Source organism: Ambystoma mexicanum, chromosome 5q, assembly GCF_040938575.1.
Source record: "Ambystoma mexicanum isolate Mex_15411 chromosome 5q, UKY_AmexF1_1, whole genome shotgun sequence".
In the NCBI taxonomy this organism is placed as follows: Eukaryota; Metazoa; Chordata; class Amphibia; order Caudata; family Ambystomatidae; genus Ambystoma; species Ambystoma mexicanum.
Genome location: NC_090933.1, coordinates 1,217,126,862 through 1,217,146,870, shown reverse-complemented (window position 1 = coordinate 1,217,146,870; position 20,009 = coordinate 1,217,126,862). Strand labels below are relative to the sequence as shown.

General features: G+C 45.9%; 1 non-coding gene across 1 annotated transcript; it reads left to right on the top strand.

Annotated features, from left to right (window-relative positions):
• The first annotated feature begins 10,094 nt into the window (after positions 1-10,094).
• On the top strand, positions 10,095-10,256 carry LOC138498966 (U1 spliceosomal RNA). Its single transcript, XR_011279053.1, has one exon. It is a non-coding gene; the product is annotated as a U1 spliceosomal RNA (small nuclear RNA).
• Positions 10,257-20,009: the final 9,753 nt, after the last annotated feature.

The window sequence follows — 20,009 nt, the reverse complement described above, 5'->3', positions numbered from 1 at the left end:
GAGAGAAATAATGTACAGATTAAAAGACACCTAACAACACTCCAGAACAATGATCTGCCCTACATTAACATCAGAAATGATGTTGGGTAAAAATGAAGGCTTAACCCTCAGAACAACCCTATCCTTATGGAAGATAGTAAAGGGTGGCTTGGATGAAAGTGCCTGCAATTGACTCACTCTAAAGTGGCATCTTTATTCTCACGTCCCTGGTAGTTAATAGAAGAGGACAACATTAACCAAAAGGAAGACGAAAGGGCTACTAGACAGTGCTGCGAGGTTCGTCCCCCTTGACACAGCCTACGATCGTTTCAAAACATAAAGAATCTTGCAGCTTCCATATAGGACCCCCTCTTAGGCATTGAAATTCACCAGAGATCGAAAATTACAAACAGTAAACCTTAAACACCACTGAGAGGTCTAAATCGGTATAATATTTTATTAAATTGACATATTAAACTGTTCAATTTTCTTACAAAAAATATATTTGTTAAAAAACAATGACTTTCACTAGAAGCCTAAAATCACATTAAGAATCTCAAAGACATTCTCACTCATAATAAAGTGCACAGTGAACCCAAAACACTTGGGAAACATTTTTTTAAAAAAATGGAAATAAACTCTGATACAAACAACTGACTTCATTAACAAGTTGTAAAACCAGAGTAAAAAAGACCCAATTTCATGAAAGAATTGTGTTTTGATACTAAACTCTGCGGAAGTCCCTATTTTACAGAGTACCACCTCTCTATAACAAATACCTGGTTCAGTGAATCCGCCTTAAGTATGATTGGCGGTTCTAAACAGTTAAATATAACTTTAATGTATTAAGATGTTGGCAGTAATACAACATAATCAAAAACCCTACATGTTTCATTCTCAAACAACGATTTATACAATTGCGAGAAATTCATCAGGGGTAGAGCAACAAAACAACAACAAACGTAATAGGTCTTGAAACTCAAAACTTCAGACAATTCAGTTAGGTTTCCTTCACAGTGATTTTCATTTACCTAGGGGGAACAATATGAAAAAAACAGCTATAAGTAAAAGCTGTCAATACTATTCAAAGCTCAAAAAACAGCAGGAATTATAGATTATGCCACTGTGAGCTTACCGTCCACGTTATCAGATAAGCTATGAAGAGACGGGTGGATAAAGGTATCTTCTTAGTAGATACAGGTGAATCTAGAACAGACAATACAGCAACGGTTGAGGAAAAAAAACTCATCACGGGATTCGCAACAAAAAACTTTTGTAATTTTAACCTAAATATTCAAAAAACAGATAAATCATAAAATGAATGAAGGGTCTCTTACAGGCGGAGCGTACTCCGAAAAATGGATAAAAAGATAAATAACTAGAACTCATCGCAATCTAAAGTTGGTTATTTATTACCTAGTTCACCTATTCTGAAGTCCACGTGAAAACATTCTGAGACGGTTAAACGTATAACATCTGTTCAACCAAAGCTTGAAGGCCCTCATAATCAGCATCGTCGCATGTAGCAACATTTACCTTGTATTCTAGGCACCTATCCGTTCACTCTCGCCAACTCCGGTGTGTGGGGACTAATACTAGCCCATTGTAAACTTAACCCCGATGGCGACAAGGACAAGATGGAACAACCACTCGGCGTAGCAAGGCTGTTCAAAGGCCGGATCTATGTTGCATGCGTTACTTGTGTTTACTGTTGAATACAATGGCAAACTCCTAAATAAAAAGAAGGAGAAGCGCCATGAGTAGGGCCATTGTAGCAGAAAAGTTGCTGTTAAAGGAATGTCTTATTGACTACTAAATAAAGTGGCAACAAGATGTTGTTTGGCCTCTGTGATCTCTAAGGTAATTAAACTCGATCACCCCTTACTTCTTGTCAGTTTGTCAAGCTTGCGAGTGTCTACTTCCGGGTTACGTATTCTGGCCGTCGTCAGCCGTATTAGCGGATGTGACGTATTATAAAGGCTCCGCGTTGGAGAATGTGAAACAAGACCACCTGTGTAAGGTATTGCTGGCTGTATCATTAAAGGGGCAACGTCTGTTAGTGAACGCCGAGGAGCCGAGCCCAAACACAAATAACGTCCTGGAGAGAAGTAGGCTCTGGTCTGGAAAATGCGGTGGAAAACTTGCACTATATGTCAATTCAGTACTGCACGGCAAAGCTAGCGAAAACTAGAAAATACGGACCTGGGATTTTAAATGTTATTCCAATCAATGGCTTCGTTTAAACCGATCTCTGTTGTATTGCACAGAAAAATTAGCCAGGTTTCTTTAGTCAATAGTCGTTTCGTAACTGAGTCGCCGTCCGAACCAGCAGCAATATGCAATAACACGGTCCATCTAAGTTCATCTGCTTTATGGTTCATAACAACGAAATGGCCTACCATAGGTGCTGTCATCACTTTATTCTTGATGCAACTCCTATGTTCGGAGATTCTTACTTTCACTTTGCGTTTGGTCATTCCTATGTACATTTTACCACAAGGGCACCAGATTGCATAAACCACATTGCTAGAATTGCAGTTAGTAAAGGTTTTCTGTAACCAAAGTTTTTTAAGGCCGATGTCGACCTGCAATGTTCTGCTGGTAAGTATACAGTTGGTACACTGGCCGCACGGGGCATGGCCCACCGTTTTGGGTAGACCCCACATTTCAGTAACACTCTTTTGTCGGTGTTGGCCTTTGGAGATGTCATTCTTCGTGAGGAGTTCTTTAAGGTTGGGTCCTCTTTTGAATGCACACATAGGTGGATCCAACGGGCACTCGCCTTGACGAAGGATGTGCCAATTTTTCGTAATAATCTTCACAATTTGATTAGCTGAAGGGCTGAAAGTACTGACAAACACTAGGTTTTTACTTTCTGTGGACCTGTCCCGATATTCTAGAAGTGCGCCTCGGTCATTGTTCGAGGACCTCTTGTAAGCACGCTTAATAATCTTTTCAGGATAACTACGTGCTCTCAATTTGGACCCTAAGGCTTGAGCTTCTTGACGGAAAATATCACGTGTAGAACTATTCCTTTTAAGGCGCAGGAATTGGCCGAAAGGAAGATTTTCCCTCGTATGTCGAGGGTGGCAGCTCTTAAATTCTAATAGTGAGTTGCGGTCGGTAGGTTTATGAAAAGGTTTAACTTTCAAAATATTAGACCCACTGTCTACCCAGATGGTAACATCTAGAAAATTAAGTTCCTTGTTACTATGGGTAGAGGTGAACTTCAGATATCGGTTTTGTTTATTAATCCATACTACAAATTCTTCAAACATGGCCAGAGAGCCATTCCAGATGATTAATATATCATCAATATAGCGTCGCCACAACCCCAGGTTATTAAAAAAGGGGTTAGAGGGGTTATAAATAACGCCTCTTTCAAAGCTTTCTACATATAGGTTAGCTGCTGAGGGGGCAACTGATGACCCCATGGCAGTGCCGTGAACTTGATGGTATAGCTGGCCGTTAAACCCGAAGTAATTTTCGGTTAAGGCCATTTCGGCGCACCACAGAATGAAGCTATTGGGTACTTTGCCCGTTGTTCTTTTGGTTAGGAGGGTTTCTTCCAATACTTGTAATGTATCCTGCTGAGGGATACAAGTGTAGAGAGACACTATATCAAGACTAACCATTAGTTGCTGATGCGGGTCGAATTGCATGTCTTCAACCATATTAATCACTTCTGTGGTATCTTGTACAAAGGAATACATGGCTGCGACATACGGTTTAAGATATCTGTCGGCAAAACGCGAGAGTGGTTCTAAAATCGCACCAGTGCCTGAGACGATCGGGCGTCCCGGAGGGTTCACCATAGCCTTATGAATTTTTGGAAGAATGTAGAATTTCGGTATAGTAGGGTCTTTAACTTGTAAGTAATCACACTCCTGTTGGCATATCCAACCTCGTTCAAGTGCCTTCTCAACTTTGCTGGTAATGAGTGTGGCTAACCGCTTAGTAGGGTCTTCAGTGATAGGTTGGTAGAAGCTTTTATCGTTGAGCTGACGTAAACATTCATTAATGTAATCACTCCTGTTTAGCATGACTACCGCTCCTCCTTTGTCCGCTTTTCGCAAAATGATATCTGAGTGACTGGCCAAGTGTTTAACCGCCAATCGTTCTGAATTACTCATATTCTGAAAAGTATGATGCGGTAGTAGATTTTCGAAACGTTCGATATCATGCCACACTCTCTTAGCAAACACAATCGCTTCGGGTGTAAAGCTGGCTGCCGGGGGGTTAAAAGAAGATTTATTACGAAAACCGCTTTCATTGTTCTGATCATCATAACTGTTCTGAGAGAAATATTGTTGCAAGTGAATTTTGCGTAGCAATTGTTCAACTTCCACGCGTGTACGGAACTTATCATAATGAACTGTTGGGACAAAACCCAACCCTTTATTAATGACAGAAACCTCTTCCGCTGATGGGCTATAAGTCGATAGATTTACTAATAGGGTCTGTTGCTGCGCAGCACTCGGGGAGCCTCGTCCCAGATGTCTGTATCCTGATGCGGGTCTAAAAAACCTAGCTGTTGCAATTGTTGTGGGGGGGGCACCTACAGGATTGCCCTGATGAGGGGAATAAAAATTATTCCTATTGCTGTTGCGGGAATTACGTGTGTTGCGTCCCGCTCTCCTTTGGTTCCTCCCTCGGTTCCGAGAACCTTTATAGCCTCTCTGTTGGAAAAAATTACTGTTGTCAGAGCTACCTGAACTGAAAGAAGTGTTGCCAAAATTGACACGTTTCTGACCACCCTGCTTTTGTCCGTTAGGATGTCGACCAGCAGAAGGATCATAACCTTCTTTAGTGTAGCGGAACGTATTTTCATGCGAAAATTGAAGAAGATCTTTCTTCATACGCGTAATGCGATCTTGTGTACAGAATTCTTTAAAGTCAATAATCTCTTTCAGAATCTCTTCTAGGCGCTTTTTGTAGGTATCGAGAGGAACTAGCTTCTTAATTTCCTCTTCCATTTTTTCAAGATCACCTGAGATCTTGATTGTCATGGCACGAGCTGTATCTATTATAAGTATAGTCCAGTCCCTCCCGCATTTATTTGCAATATAACTCCATTGCAAAATGAAGTCTCTATTGTCCAAAAACAAGCGGGGTTCATTGCGAACCACAAGGCCTTGTGGTAGGGTGCCTGACCGTAAGTATTCAATCATGATTGAACCATGAAGCTCTGTCCGGATTAGTCTTTTCTTAAGCTGCAACAATTCATCCCAATTGCTTAGATTTGCTATGAGGGACCCTTCTCCTTCATCTGAAAACAACGAAGATTGTGCCAGCAGTTCAAGGACATATTTATCGTCATAACTCTTAGTCCGTTCTGCTGCCATCATGGACTTACCTCAAAAATAACTTTTAGGGAAAAATATCTTATTGAAATGCGAATCCCGCAATGTTCATCACTCAACCATTAAGTAGTGTCAATCAAACTCAATTTACCACTTATAACAGGTCTTGCGGAGAGAACCGCTCTAAACAACATTAACCAAAAGGAAGACGAAAGGGCTACTAGACAGTGCTGCGAGGTTCGTCCCCCTTGACACAGCCTACGATCGTTTCAAAACATAAAGAATCTCGCAGCTACCATATAGGACCCCCTCTTAGGCATTGAAATTCACCAGAGATCGAAAATTACAAACAGTAAACCTTAAACACCACTGAGAGGTCTAAATCGGTATAATATTTTATTAAATTGACATATTAAACTGTTCAATTTTCTTACAAAAAATATATTTGTTAAAAAACAATGACTTTCACTAGAAGCCTAAAATCACATTAAGAATCTCAAAGACATTCTCACTCATAATAAAGTGCACAGTGAACCCAAAACACTTGGGAAACATTTTTTTAAAAAAATGGAAATAAACTCTGATACAAACAACTGACTTCATTAACAAGTTGTAAGACCAGAGTAAAAAAGACCCAATTTCATGAAAGAATTGTGTTTTATAGAAGAGGTCCACCTCCAGGCGGCTGATCACAACACTGGTCTATGTGTCCATTATTTGCCTGGGCCTGCTGGCCCATTGGTTTAAAGGGCGTAACCTCATAATTATTGTTGCCGAAAGCCGTCTCCCACATCAAGAGTTGGTCATTATGAGCCGATTTTTGTACCATAGATTCGCCATCCTGAACATTGGTCCCTTTGTTCAGCACATGTACATTACGTCGTGGCCAGCGGCAGAGGTATCCTTGCACCAAGGTACATGCGTAACGAGCCAGAGCCAGGCCTCACCCAGCCATATCTGGCCCAGGCAATACTGCACCTAGTGCCGCGGCCGCTGTAATCCAACCGGTTCCACATATCCTTGCCAACAACCGGCTCCCACCTCTTTTCCCTTTCAACATGGCCTAGGAGGCATCATCACAAGGGCCCAGGTGGAACAGATGGCAGTCCCACCCCAAAACAATCTTTTGAGAATATGGGAGCGACTGATCCTAGCATCATGAGATGTTCGCTACTTCACCTAGTGGGGGGACTAAGTCCATGTCCTTATCCCCATACTTCCTACTGCTGATGCGGACGATGACTACACAGCCACTGCTTCCCTCTCTGCACATTTCGAACCCCATATTAACATTGATTATGAAAGATTTATCCTACGCTAATCATCACAAATAGGCAAATCCCTTGATGCAAGAGTGTGACATCTTGCGAAGTCCTACAAATTAGTCTACGCAAATGACGAGAGCCATACGCAGACTACGTCATCCCAACATACTCAGAGACCCACAAGTCTCCCTGCTGAAGAATCTAGAAAGCAGCAAGAGACCATGACCCACCGGACACATGAGCCATGGATAAGAACGGGCGCATGTCGTGAACCACGCTTAAGCCATCCGGTGCGGCAAGTCACAGCAGCCCAGCATGCTCAGTAGTTCCTATACTCCACATCATCTGCATTTGAATCATGAAGCCTACCTCACCAATTCTCACGCCAGGTGCAATCACTCGGGCAGCACCGTCAGGTATTTCAAACATGCCAAGCGAGGTCCATGTCCTGCCATGCAGAAGGTATTTGCCAGTAATCCCATAGTAAGACTGATAGGCCCCTTCACTGTTGAAGATGAATCTACAGGCAGAGAAGAATCTAGCAAGGACAAAGGCTCTCGTTATAGGTTTGCCGGTATCCCGCCAGTAATTCTGGGAGTATACCAGCAAACCTACCGTACCGACTCTGCCGCCCAATATCTACCGGGATATTACGGGCGATGGAGTGTCAGTAATTTCCCTTTCCCATGGAGTCCTGTAAGACTCCATGGGATAGGATTGCCTGATTCACCCACACCGTTAGTAACAGTGCCGGTGATTCAGGCATTTATTTGCCGGTAGGGGCTTGAACTCTCTTCAGGTCATGCCTGCCGGGAGATACGTGGCCCCAGCGACAAACCTGAAGTGTGCTGGTCCAGAAAAAAGAGCCAGAATTACTGACATTCTTTCAGAACCAACACACTTATAACAAGTCCCAAAATCTTCTTTGCGCAAAAGGTATAACAGGGATGGCAGGATCACAGGATGAAAGCTTCACTTTGCAAGATGCACATTAACATACTGTGAGTATTGGCAATAATCAACACTGGAGCATGAATGAACTCTCTGACTGTCAGCATGTTCGACCTCATCAACCCAAGAGTAGCCATTTTTGCATTCAGCAGCAGGACCCCGGACCTTGCTAAAGAACAAGTTACTTACCACTGGTAACGTTCTTTCGACTGGATGTTCCTCCCACGTATTCCTGATCTTTGATATTCGATATTCAGCTTCGGCAAGTTTTTTTGGCAGAGGGCACTGTGCATCGATGCAGTTGACACAATGTTCCTCGAGAGTCTCTGTCTCGAGGATGATGTCATTGAAGGCATATATAGCACGTGCAGCACCCGTTGGCTTCAGTTCTGTTTCAACTTTAAAGGAGCGAAAGCTGTAACAGCATGGGAAATTCTACTGTGGGGTAGGTTGGGAGGGCGATGAGGAATACGTGGGAGGAACATCCAGTCGAAAGAACGTTACCAGTGGTAAGTAACTGGTTCTTCGAATCGATTGTGTCCTCCCACGTATTCCTCATCTTTGATAGACTCCCAAAGAAGTATTATAGTTGGTGGCAGGAGTAAGAATTTAGTCTTTAATGGTTTTCATGACCCGAATGCAGGACAGCTTTCCCAAAGCTTCCATCCTGACCGAGGGAAGACTCAAGGCAGTAATGTTTTGTGAACATGTGGATAGTAGAGCACGTCACTGCCTCACAAATATTTTTGATCAGTACACCCCTTTGCATGGCTGTAGGGGTAGTCATGCCCCTGGTGAAATGGGTCCTTAATCCTTCCCAGAGGATCCTTGCCCACCAGTCTGTAGCATTCCGAAACTGCCCGAATGATCCACCTGGATAAAGTCTGTTTTGTAACAGCCTGACCCAGTTTGTGATCTGCATAGCCTATAAAAAGGTGATCGTCAATATTAAGTTTTGATAGCCTAGATATGTAAAAGCTCAGAGCCCTGCGAGGGTCCAACCTATGTAATCTCTCCTCCTTTTTGCACAGACGAGGTGGAGGATAGAAAGTGGGTAAAACCATTTTCTGCCCTACATTAAAATCAGGAATGATTTTGGGTATACATCATGGTTGTCCAACATACGGCCCGCGGGCCACAATGCGGCCCGCCAAGCCAATTTATGTATTTTTTAAATGTGCCTGTGTGCAAAACTGTAACTTCCTCTGGTGACCCCATGGGGTCAACAGAGGTAGTTACAGTCCTCAGCCACGAAGTGTTAATTTATTTATTTATGCAATGTTTGTCGGATATCCGATAAACATTGCAGAAATAAATAAATTCTTCAAGAAGATTTTGATGATGATGGAGGAAGGAGAGACTAATTTGTATCACGGCATAATGAGGGTTACCTCGGGAATACAATTCATTTTCAGTGAGCACGGGTCCATACAATTGCCCAGTACTCCCACAAACTATGAACAATGGGATTAATATAGTAGCAATTACTTTGCATTTAAATATCCCATTTCAGGCAAGTAGGACCCACCATGCAAGAGAGGAACGGGCTCCGTCCCAGACATGCCTATTCCTCTCTTGCATGGTGCTCCGAGGGGCAAAAGGCGAGCCGAGATGAAGGGAGGAGGTGGTGAGGTGAGGTGAGGAGAAGAGAGTGCTGGCCCGGGCAAAGGATTATGTGGACAGGTGCTGTGCAGGAGTTCCTCTCGGCGTGGGCAGCACAGTGGATTCCTGAACCCCTGATTAGCGGTGGGCCGCTGCTCAGAGGGCCATTGTGCAGAGTTACTTTCAAGGTTTATCATCTCTGGACATATGTTTAGCAGGGGTTGCGGCGACACAGTCTGTCTGCCCCAGAAATCGTTCTTTTGAATTGCGAATGTCACCTAAGATGAACCTTTATCAGCTGAGAAACGTAACATTTGCAGTGCTTTTTTTCCTCATCTCGAGACAAAGAAGAACAGCGGGAGCTCAGTTACGGTTACCTCGAAGAACAGTGCGTAGTGATGAAAATGTCCATGCATTATACCAAGTACATTGGACATTATAGATGTGGCCAGTGGGATATCAAAGCATGGTGAATACCACATGTACAGCACAATATGTTACCCTAGTAGTGCCCCAATAACACACTGCAACCTGCAAATGGGCCTCAGTGGACCACCTTCCAAGGTTTCTGGAAGTTGCTTATGATCTTGATCTGTGATCTATGATATGATCTGATATGATAGGTTATTTATAACGCGGTTAATGCCCATGCAGCAATGATCTCAATCATAAAAGTGAAATAGGCAAGCCCAACAGGTATAACTTATTTTCACTGTTTTGGTAGTGCAGTCTGAGGCAGCCTATACCCTTCAGGAGAGGTGTGAGCTGATACAGTTGCAACACAAAAAACAATAGTACTATGTTCCCAAAATACCTTAGTTCTTGTCTTTCGGATCTCTGCAGAGCCAGGCTTTTCAGCATCAGACCAGAACCATGGGTGCCTTTGCGCTGTTGGGGCTTGTGGGTTTGGGGCTGGGTCAGGGCCTGCCTTCTCACCCTCACTTAGCGGGGCTTCCCAGAACTGATCCAACCCCTGCCCTCTTGCATGCAACTCATACTTAGCTGGCAGGGGAGAATCTGATCTCAAGGGCAGATCTCCCAGGGTGAGGCTTACCGATTGCACATCGGATTTGCTGACCCCTGCTATGTTCCCAAATGCGGGATAGACGACTGCATTATTTCTGGTAGTGGGGGACTGCGTTCGTGCTCGCCCCCTTATTTATTGGTGAAAGAAAAGGTAAAGTGTGCACTAGGCTTGCTAGGTTGCATACTTTAAGATTGTGCTCACATTGTGTTTCTTCAATTAGGTTCACCTTTGGGTGATCGCTTTTCCACATTTTATCTGTTGAATTGAATTATGCTTCTTTCATCACCACAGAAGTAATGTGTATTACAGAGATTTTTTTGTATTTATTTATTTATTCACATTTATTTAAAGCGCACGTCAGCCCGGGGGCATCGTGGCGCTGTTACATGAAGACATAGTCTGGTTACAATGGAAGAAAGATGGTTACAAAGCAATTTTTATTACAGGGCACATTTCGTAGCATACGTTTGTGAGCAAGTGTAGGTGAAGGAGGGAGGAAGTTAGTTGAATAGTGTAGTTTTGAGGGATTTGCGAAAAGAGTACACCAAAGGTTCTGCTCTGGGTGAGCTGGGGAGGGCATTCCAGAGCTTAGGTGCTATGCGTGGGAAGCCAATGCCGCCGGCTTTGGCTCTTCTTACAGTGGGTACTCAGAGTTGGTTGGCGTGATGGCTTCTTCTAGGACGGATGGAGGAGTTCTTAGTTATAGTTTCAGATAAGTAGGGGGGTGCTGTGTGATTGATGCACTTGTGTGTGTGAGTGAGAATTTTAAAGTTGATTCTTTCCTTGACTGGGAGCCAATGGACGAGTCTTCTGGCCTGTGAAATATGGTCAGTTTTGGGGATGTGTAGTGCAGCGCAGAGAGCATTGTTTTGCACTATTTGGAGCCTACTTAGGTTTTTAGATGATGTGCCTGCCAGGAGGGCGTTGCAGTAGTCCAATCTGGCTCCTATAATAGCTCTGGCTATGGAGAGACAGTTGGGCATGGTAAGGTAGGGTTTGATGGCATAAATGAGTTTGGTGGTCAGAGCAGATGCTGAGGCAATGGCACTGGTTTGTCTGGTCATGGAGAGTGTGGCGTCCAAGTAGACTCCTAAGGTCTTGACGGCAGTGGAGACAGGTATGCTAATACTGTCGATAATCATGTGAGAGTAATCTGGGCTGAGTTTAGTTAGAGGTTCGCTGGGGGCTAGGATGATGATTTCGGTTTTGTCTCCGTTTAAGCAGAGACCGTTGATAGCCATCCAAGTTTGGATAGTGGAGTAGATTTTGAGGAGGGCTTCTGAGTCACGGTCATAGTCTCCGGAGAGGGGGAGGAGAACTTGCGTGTCATCGGCGTAGTTTGTGTAGGCTATGTTGAGTGAGTCCAATAAGTCAAAGAGGGGTTTGGTGAATAGGTTGTAGAGGGTCGGTGCAGTGCAAGACCCTTGTGGGACTCCACAACCTATAGTGGTGGGGGGGGGCGCTGGCCTGGTCTGAGTACACTTTCATGGCCCTACCTTCAAGGAAGGATGTGATCCAAGTCGTTGCCTTGTGAGAGAAGTGTGCAGCGTTGAAGAGGTGAGATGTGAGAAATCTGTGGTCGACCAGGTCAAATGCTGCAGAGAGGTCGAGCAGTAGGGGGAGAGCAGGTTTGCCTGTGTCCATTATCTTGGTAATTTGATTTTTTAGATCTAGAAGGGCAGTTTCCGTCCCATGGCCTTTGGGGAAACCTGATTGTCTTTTGCCTAGGATGGTGTTGGTTTCCAGGTAATGTTGGATTTGGTTGTGTGCAGCTTTGTCTAGGATTTTGAGGAGGAAGGGGACGGTGGTGATGGGGCGATAGTTATTAGGGGAGGAAGGATCGAGAGAGGGTTTTTTCAGGAGCGGGCGAACCCAAGCTTCTTTTAGGCATTGTGGTACGGTTCCAGATGCGAATGAGGCATTGATGAAAGCTGTGATGAGGGGGGTGAGGGATTTTGAGCACTCTTTCATTAAGGAGGGTGGGCAGATATCCCCTTTGCAGGTGGAAGGTTTGATTTTTTTTAGGAGGTCCTTGACTTCCGTCTCTGAGACTTCTCTGAAAGTGAAAAGGGGTGTTTGTGAGAGAGAGTTGTTAGTGGGAGGTGTGGGCGAGCAGGTGGGGGTGTTGAGAGCTTTGCGTTGGGAGGCTATCTTGTTTTGGAGTGTGTTGACTTTATTGAGGAGGGCAGACTGAATGTCTGTGCACCATGCTTCATCCTTGATGATTTCGTCTGGGCTGGAGGCAGGTGTGGTGAGTTCTTTGAATATGGAGAATATTTCTTTTGATTTGGAGTTGGCATTAGTGATTCTCTGGTTATAGGATTCGGATTTAGCGTGAAAAATTGCTTTTTTGTAGGACAATGAGATCTCTTTGAAATCGGTAATAGAAGATTGGTTAGGCGCTGATTGCCATCTGGATAGAGCTTTGCGTTTCTTGGTGCGAAGGTCAGATAGTTCTTCAGTGAACCAAGAGTTGCAGTGCATTGATTTTTTCCCTTTTTTATCTTCTAGAGGGGCAATGAGTTTGATGGCTTGAGTGAGTGCACTAGAGTAGATGTTGGCAAGAGAAGTAGGGTCATGGGTAAATGGAGGCTTGAGTTCAGGGATGTCGAGGAGAGGGGCGAGGTTGGAAGAAGTGAGTTTTTTGGAGCTTCTTACTTTAGCGGGGAAGGCATGAGTTAAGGTTTTATGGGTGGGCGTGGTAGGAATGGAGAATTGAATGAGGTGATGGTCCGTCCATGGGAGGGCCGAGATGGAGGTGATGGCAGATGAGCAGTTGTGGTCAGCTAACCAGTCAATGGATCTGCCTTTATTATGAGTGGGTACAGTAATTTTGTGTTCAAACCCCATGTGTGATAGTTCTTTGGCGAAATTAGCGGCTACTTTGTCCTTCAGGTCAGATAAGCCAAGGTTAATATCCCCTAGAAGGATGCTTTTGGTTGTGCTTTTGAGGTTGTTGCCTATGTTTTGGAGGAGTTGCTTTTGGTAGTCAGGGGGGGTGATCCTGGTGGTCTGTAGGTGATAAAGAAGTTAATGGTGCAGTTAGGGGAGAGGGCTAGTTTAGAGGTGAGGAGATCAGCGTTGTTGTCCCATTGTTGACTACACATTCTCATGGCAAGGGTGTCTTTAAAGATGATGGCGCCACCACCTTTAGAGTTTTTACGGTCCTGTCTGAGGATGGTATAGTTTTGTGGGAGTGCGAGGAGGATAGATGGGCTGGAAGCTTCATGGAGCCAAGTTTCGGATATGGCAAGTAGGTCAAGATTGTGGGTGGTGATAAGGTCATTGATTTCGATGGCATGGGCATGGACAGAGTGCGCATTGATGAGTGCACATCTTAAATCTGGTAGTGGAGTGTGTGTGTTGGCGTTGGGGGAGCTGGAGGTGGAGGGTGCGTGTTTGGGTGTGGGAGGCTGGGGCGTGATGGATGCGGTGTGATGGGTGATAGGGTAATGAGCATGGTCAGAGAGGTGAAGCTGGGCGACTGATGTATGGGTGCGAGAGCCGAGTCTGGTGTTCCTGAGGAGTGTGGAGGATGGAGTGCTGCGGAGAGCTATGAGGGGTATGGTGCGTGTTCTTAGTCTACAGAGCCTGAGGTGCAGTGGGCGATGTCCGATCAGATTGGTATGGTGGTTGAGTGTGGATTGGAGTACAGACAATGGTGTGGTGTGTATGAGGTCAGATGGTGGAGTGGGGCATGGGTGAGCATGCGGTCTGGGTGTGCAGGCGGCATGCTGCCGATGGTCAGAAGGGAAAGGGATATGATGAAGATGCGTAGGCGCTGTGGGGTGTGTGCCAAGGGGCTGCATTTGTGGGCAACAGATGTACAGGCAGGCAGGCAATAACGCTGTTGCTCAGGGCCGCTAGGGGCAGGCAGTTCACACAATAGGTCAAGGCCGCTAGGGGCAGGCAGTAACACAATAGATCAAGGCCGCTGGGGGCAGGCAGTAACACAATAGATCAAGGCCGCTAGGGGCAGGCAGTAACACAATGGATCAGGGCCGCTAAGGGCAGGCAGTTAACACAATAGGTCAAGGCCGCTGGGGGCAGGCAGTAACACAATAGATCAAGGCCGCTAGGGGCAGGCAGTAACACAATGGATCAGGACCACTAAGGGCAGGCAGTTAACACAATAGGTCAGGGCCGCTAGGTGCAGGCAGTACACAATAGGTCAAGGCCGCTGGGGGCAGGCAGTAACACAATAGGTCAGGGCCGCTAGGGACAGGCAGTACACAATTGGTCAAGGCCGCTGGGGGCAGGCAGTAACACAATAGATCAGGGCCGCTAGGGGCAGGCAGTAACACAATGGATCACGGCCACTAAGGGCAGGCAGTTAACACAATAGGTCAGGGCCGCTAGGGGCATGCAGTACACAATAGGTCAAGGCCGCTGGGGGCAGGCAGTAACACAATAGGTCAGGGCCGCTAGGGGCAGGCAGTACACAATAGGTCAAGGCCGCTGGGGGCAGGCAGTAACACAATAGATCAGGGCCGCTAAGGGCAAGCAGTTAACACAATAGGTCAAGGCCGCTGGGGGCAGGCAGTTAACACAATAGGTCAAGGCCGCTAAGGGCAGGCAGTTAACACAATAGTTCAGGGCCGTGTAACACGGTAGTCCATTATTGTTGTAAGGCTGTTAAACAGTTAGACTTGTGCTCGAAGGCAGCGCAGGAGAGGTGGCGTGAAACACTACGCCTGAGACTTGAAAGGGTCAGGGGGGCCATTGGCTTGCTAGCAGGGGGCTGCAAGGGAAGATAAGCTGCCATATGTATTGGGCACACTGCACATGCTCAGGCAGCATCAATCATGCTTTGTACAGGACAATGCTGGCCTAAATTCGGAACAGCCAGCATAGACATGTTGCTACAGGGGCATATTGTGGGTACAACCAGCATGACAATGTGTTACATCAGTGACAGTGCTGTCTTACACTGTGGACACATTTATCATTAAAATGTGTTGTGTTGTAAAATGTCCTTTCCTTTGTTTGTGACATGCAATTTTCATGTTCCCCTTTAGAACTGATTGTAAACTTATGGCTTTTTGGTCACCTTTTCTGCTGTAAAATGCACCATTTCAACCCCATATTTGAAAAATAATTCTTGGGGGGGAACCCCCCCAAACCCTCCCTAGAAGCTTGTAGCTCCCTCGCTACGCTCGGTCGCCGCCACTATTTCAGAAAAATATTAACACATAGACACTGCAACACTGCAAGAAATAACAAGCAACTAACCTTTGATCATTGCCCATGACACCAAAAGCTATCTTTGGAACTGCATGGCTATCACTGCCTGTGATGCTATTGTGTCAAACGTCACACAATATCACTTTTTAATATACTGCTTTGGGTGAGGTTGTTGACTTTTGGCTCGCCGGCCCACTGGGTGACAAAAAGTTAATGCTTCGGCCCCACATTCAAAAAGGTTGGACAAGCCTGGTATAAATGAAGGCTTAACCCTCAGAACAACCCTATCCTTATGGAAGATAGTAAAGGGTGGCTTGGGTGAAAGTGCTTGCAATTCCCTCACTCTACAGGCTGAAGTTAATGCTACCAATAGAAGGGTTTTAAAAGTTAACAACCTTAATGGACATGAATGTAACGGTTCAAAGGGTAGACATTTTAGTACCAAATTAAGGCCCCAAACTGGAACCTGGAAGGGAGAGGGGGGAACCCATTGGTGAGCCCCTTTAGAAATTGTGTTACCAGTGGAATTTTAAAATATGAACATTCTTCTGATGAGCGCTTAATGATGGATATCCCCGTCAAATAGCCCTTAATTGTTCCAACCTGGAGCCCCAGATTGGCTAAGGATGGTAGAAAGAATAACACCTCTGGTATTTTGCACAGAAAAGGGTCAACATTCTTGTCTTTGCAAAAGCTGCAGAATTTGTTCCAACGGCAACAGGACAAGGACTTTGATGCTGGCCTTCTGGCCAAAAGCAAAATCTCCATTATGTCATCCGGGAGGTCCCAATCCTTGTATCTCAGCCTTTCAGAAACCATGCATGAAGACTGAATGTCTTGACCTCTGGATAACCAGACCCTCCTCTCGCAAGAGAAGGTCCTCTCTTATTGAAGACGTATTGGAGGGCAGATGGACATGTCCAGAAGTTCCGGGTACCATGTCCTCCTGGCCCAATCTGGGGCAATTAGGATCATGCATTTCCCGAACTTTCTCAACCTCCTGATCACGTGAGGAATGACGGGACTGGAGGAAATGCATACAGGAGTGAAAACTCCCAGTCCACTACGAACGCATTCCTTAGAGCTCCTTCTGGGGGAAATTCCCTGAAGCAGTACATTTCACACTTCCTGTTGGAACGGGTAACGAACAGATCAACTTGAGGGGTTCCCAAAGGGTGAAAATCTCTTGAAGGACTTCTTGAGCTAGTTTCCACTCGTGGGAGACTGTGCTCTGTCTGCTCAGAGCATCCGCCGCCGTGTTCTCTTCTCCAGCTCGGTGAACTGCCGATAGAGAGATTCCTTCTTGAATTGCCCAGTACCAGAGCTGCATTGCCTGTCTGAACAGTGGTAGTGACCCTACACCTCCTCTCTTGTTGAGGTAGTACATGGCCACTGTGTTGTCGGTCATTATCAGGACATTCTTACCCCGTAAAGAGGGCAGAGCCTTCAGCGCTAGCTTGATTGCCCTCAGGTCCAAATAATTGATATGTAGTTTGGACTCAGATGGAGACCAACGACCGCTGACTGTCAGATCGTTGGTGTGGGCTCCCAACCCAGTGAGTGAGGCATCTGTCACTACTGTAATCTCCAGCCATGGCTGCCAAAAGGGTTCTCCCTTCAGAATATTGACCTTGCAGGTCCACCACAGAAGATCCTGTGCAACCCTGCTTGGAACCTGAAGTAGGTCTGACATGTTTCCTGAGAACTGGGATTTGACCCCTGTGTTCTGAGGGCTCATTGAAGGGATTTCATTATCAGGCGGGCCTCTTGCACCAGGAAAATGCAGGATGCCATGAGGCTGAGCAACCTCAGAAAATCAAAGGCCATGAGAGGCTGGGCACTCTGAAACTTGGTGACCATCTGCAGAATGTCTAGAGCCCTCACCTCAGGTGGCAAGCTCTTTCCCAAGGATGTATCCAGTATAGCCCGATAAACTGGAGCTTTTGAGAAGATGTCATATGGGACTTTTTGTAATTTAGGGAGAAGCTCAGTCTGTGAAGGGAGTGGCAGGTCACGCTGAGATGGTGCAGGACTTGTTCGGGAGAACACGCCTGATCAGCCAATTGTCCAGGTAGGGGTAGATGGGAATCCCCCCTCTCCTGAGACTTGCTGCCACCACCGCCATCAGTTTGGTGAAAACCCTTGGGACGGAGGCATCCTGAAGGTCCAATGACACCATCCAATCCTGGATTTGGAGAGCCTGAAGGATCTGAGAAAGTGTGACCAATTTGTCCTTCCTGAGGAACTTGTTAAAATATCTCAAGTCCGAGATGGATATCAGTCCTCCATCCTTCTTGGGTATTAGGAAATATGGAGAATACCAACCCTTGTTCCTCTCCACTCCAGGCACTGGTTCTATAGCTCCTAGCAGGTTTAACAATTCCTGCACAAGGAGCGGATCTGGAATCCTCAAAGAGAGGCTCCTCGGCGGATTGCCCTGAGGTTTCTGAATAAAAGGAAGGCAGTACCCATGGGCTATGGTTTCCAGTGCCCAAGCATCAGATGTAATGCCTCGCCATTCTTCTAGATACTGAGACATTCTGCCTCCCACTGGTGATCTGTGACTCAAGACCTCACAGAAGTTTGGAGGTGTCTCAAGCAATGGCTGATGGTAAGGATGCCCCTGCTTGAGCGGGCTTTGCACCTCTGCCTCGTTCACCATGAGTAAATCTCCTTTGGTCTTTTTGACCAGCCATTCCTCTCGCTCTTCCAATTGAGGAGTATTAGCGAAAGGATCTACCCCTCCAAGGCTGTCCACTAGGACAAAAGGTATGAGGCTGCATAATAGCGGCACCTAAAGATTTGGCTGCCACCTTTGAGGTCTGGAACTTCTCAAGGCTTTCGTCAGCCTTGTTGCCAAAATGATGAGACCCGTCAAAAGGCATGTTGAGGAGTCTGGATGACACATCCGGGAAAAAACCTGCTTTCCTCAACCTCGCAAATCTGTGTATTACGGTGCTAGTAGCCACGGCTCTGCTGATGCTGTCAGCAGAATCCAGACCCGACTAAAGAGACTCACACATGGCTTCTTTGCCATCTCTAACAATAGCCAAGAACCTGCCTCTCTCCTCCCCCTCGGGAATGTGCTCTGCCGCCATGGAAATGCATTCCCATAGAGTGAATGAGAATTTTGCAAGGGCACATGTGGAGTTGACTGATTTAAGCGGCGTACTAACTGCAGAAAATACTTTTCTTGTCCATCCATCTATTCTCTTGTCATCCCTATCTGGAGGGATGGTAGAGTAAACTGCCTGCTTGGAAGTAGCATTAGCTGCCTGTACCACCAGACTCTCTGGAGTGGGGGGTTTACACAGGTAGTCAGGGACACTACTGGAAGGGCAGTATTTTTTGGACAGATTTTTGTTCACTGCCGGATTAGTTTCTAGCATCTCCCAATTTGCTGCCACCCTTTTTAGGAGAGCAATATGAAAAGGCAGTATAGGATCCATCTGCGTTCCCTTATCCAGGATGTCCGTCAGATCATCCTGTTCAAATGGGAGGGGAGGGCCACTCCACCCCATGTAGTCTACTACTGTTCAACATTAGCGGTCTATATAAAGCATTTGCATGCTCCGCAGCCTCAGGTCTACCAAAATCCAGCTCAGGCGAGGTGTCTACCCCACTGGCTGTCTGTAAATTATCATAAGGGTCTTTCAACCTTGACTCTTCAGAAATAAAGCTTTCAGGCACATTTAGTGTACCAAATTGGAGACCAAAAGGTGTATCATTGTCTAAAGGTTCATTTTCCTCATATATTGAGGTGAGTGACTTAAAATAATCTTTCCTTGGTAAGGGAACATAGGTTTTTTCAGGTATAGGCATCAAGGGCTTGATAAACTGTGGATTCGACGCTCGAGGAGTCGTCAACATCATTTTTTGCTTTGATGGCAACATAGGTTTAGATGGCACGGTTGGCATTGACTGTACAGCTGGGAGGGCGCAGCATGTGTCGATGGCTCTGCTGGTGTTATTGTGCAGCTGGCATTGGTTGCAAAGCTGAGATCGATGGCACAGTCGGCATTGATGGTGTTGCCGATGTCGAGGGCTTAGCTGCCGTCGAGTGAGCAGCAGGCGTTGATGGCGTTGATGGTGTCGACAGCCTCGATCTCGACTTATGTTTATGTTTACAGTTCGAAGGATCCTTCGATGATTTATCCTCACGTCAAGGCCTCAGCGACTCTCAATGAGGATCAAGCCTTCGTCCCGGGCTCAAGGGCATGCAGGATTTGGCTCAAGCCCTTTCCTTACTTGCTTCTTTGGTAGGAGCATGGCTTGCTGTGGGTTTTTGTTGTTTTTTCAGCATTTCTGCTCTAAATGCTTCCCATTCAGCAGGTGTGGAGTTTTCTGTGGGCAAGATACCCTATCATGGGAGGTGTCTGATGACAAAGTCCAAGTAGGTGACCTATGGTGCCTCTTTTTTGACTTCCTCAACGACGATGAGGAGTGGTGGGAGCCACTCCTCGATCTTGATCTTTTAACTTTCTTCCTCTGAGGAGAGTCGCCTCTTGACTCATCGGTCGAGGGTTTTTTGGTCGGGGTAGATGGAGATTTTTGGGGGTTTCTACCTACTGCCAATTTCCCCTTTTGCTCCTTCATGGCCTTTCCGGTCATAGAATGGCACTTGGAGCAGGCCGAGGTCTTATGTTCCACCCCAAAACACCATAGACATATACAGTGCCGATCGGTCAACAACATTTT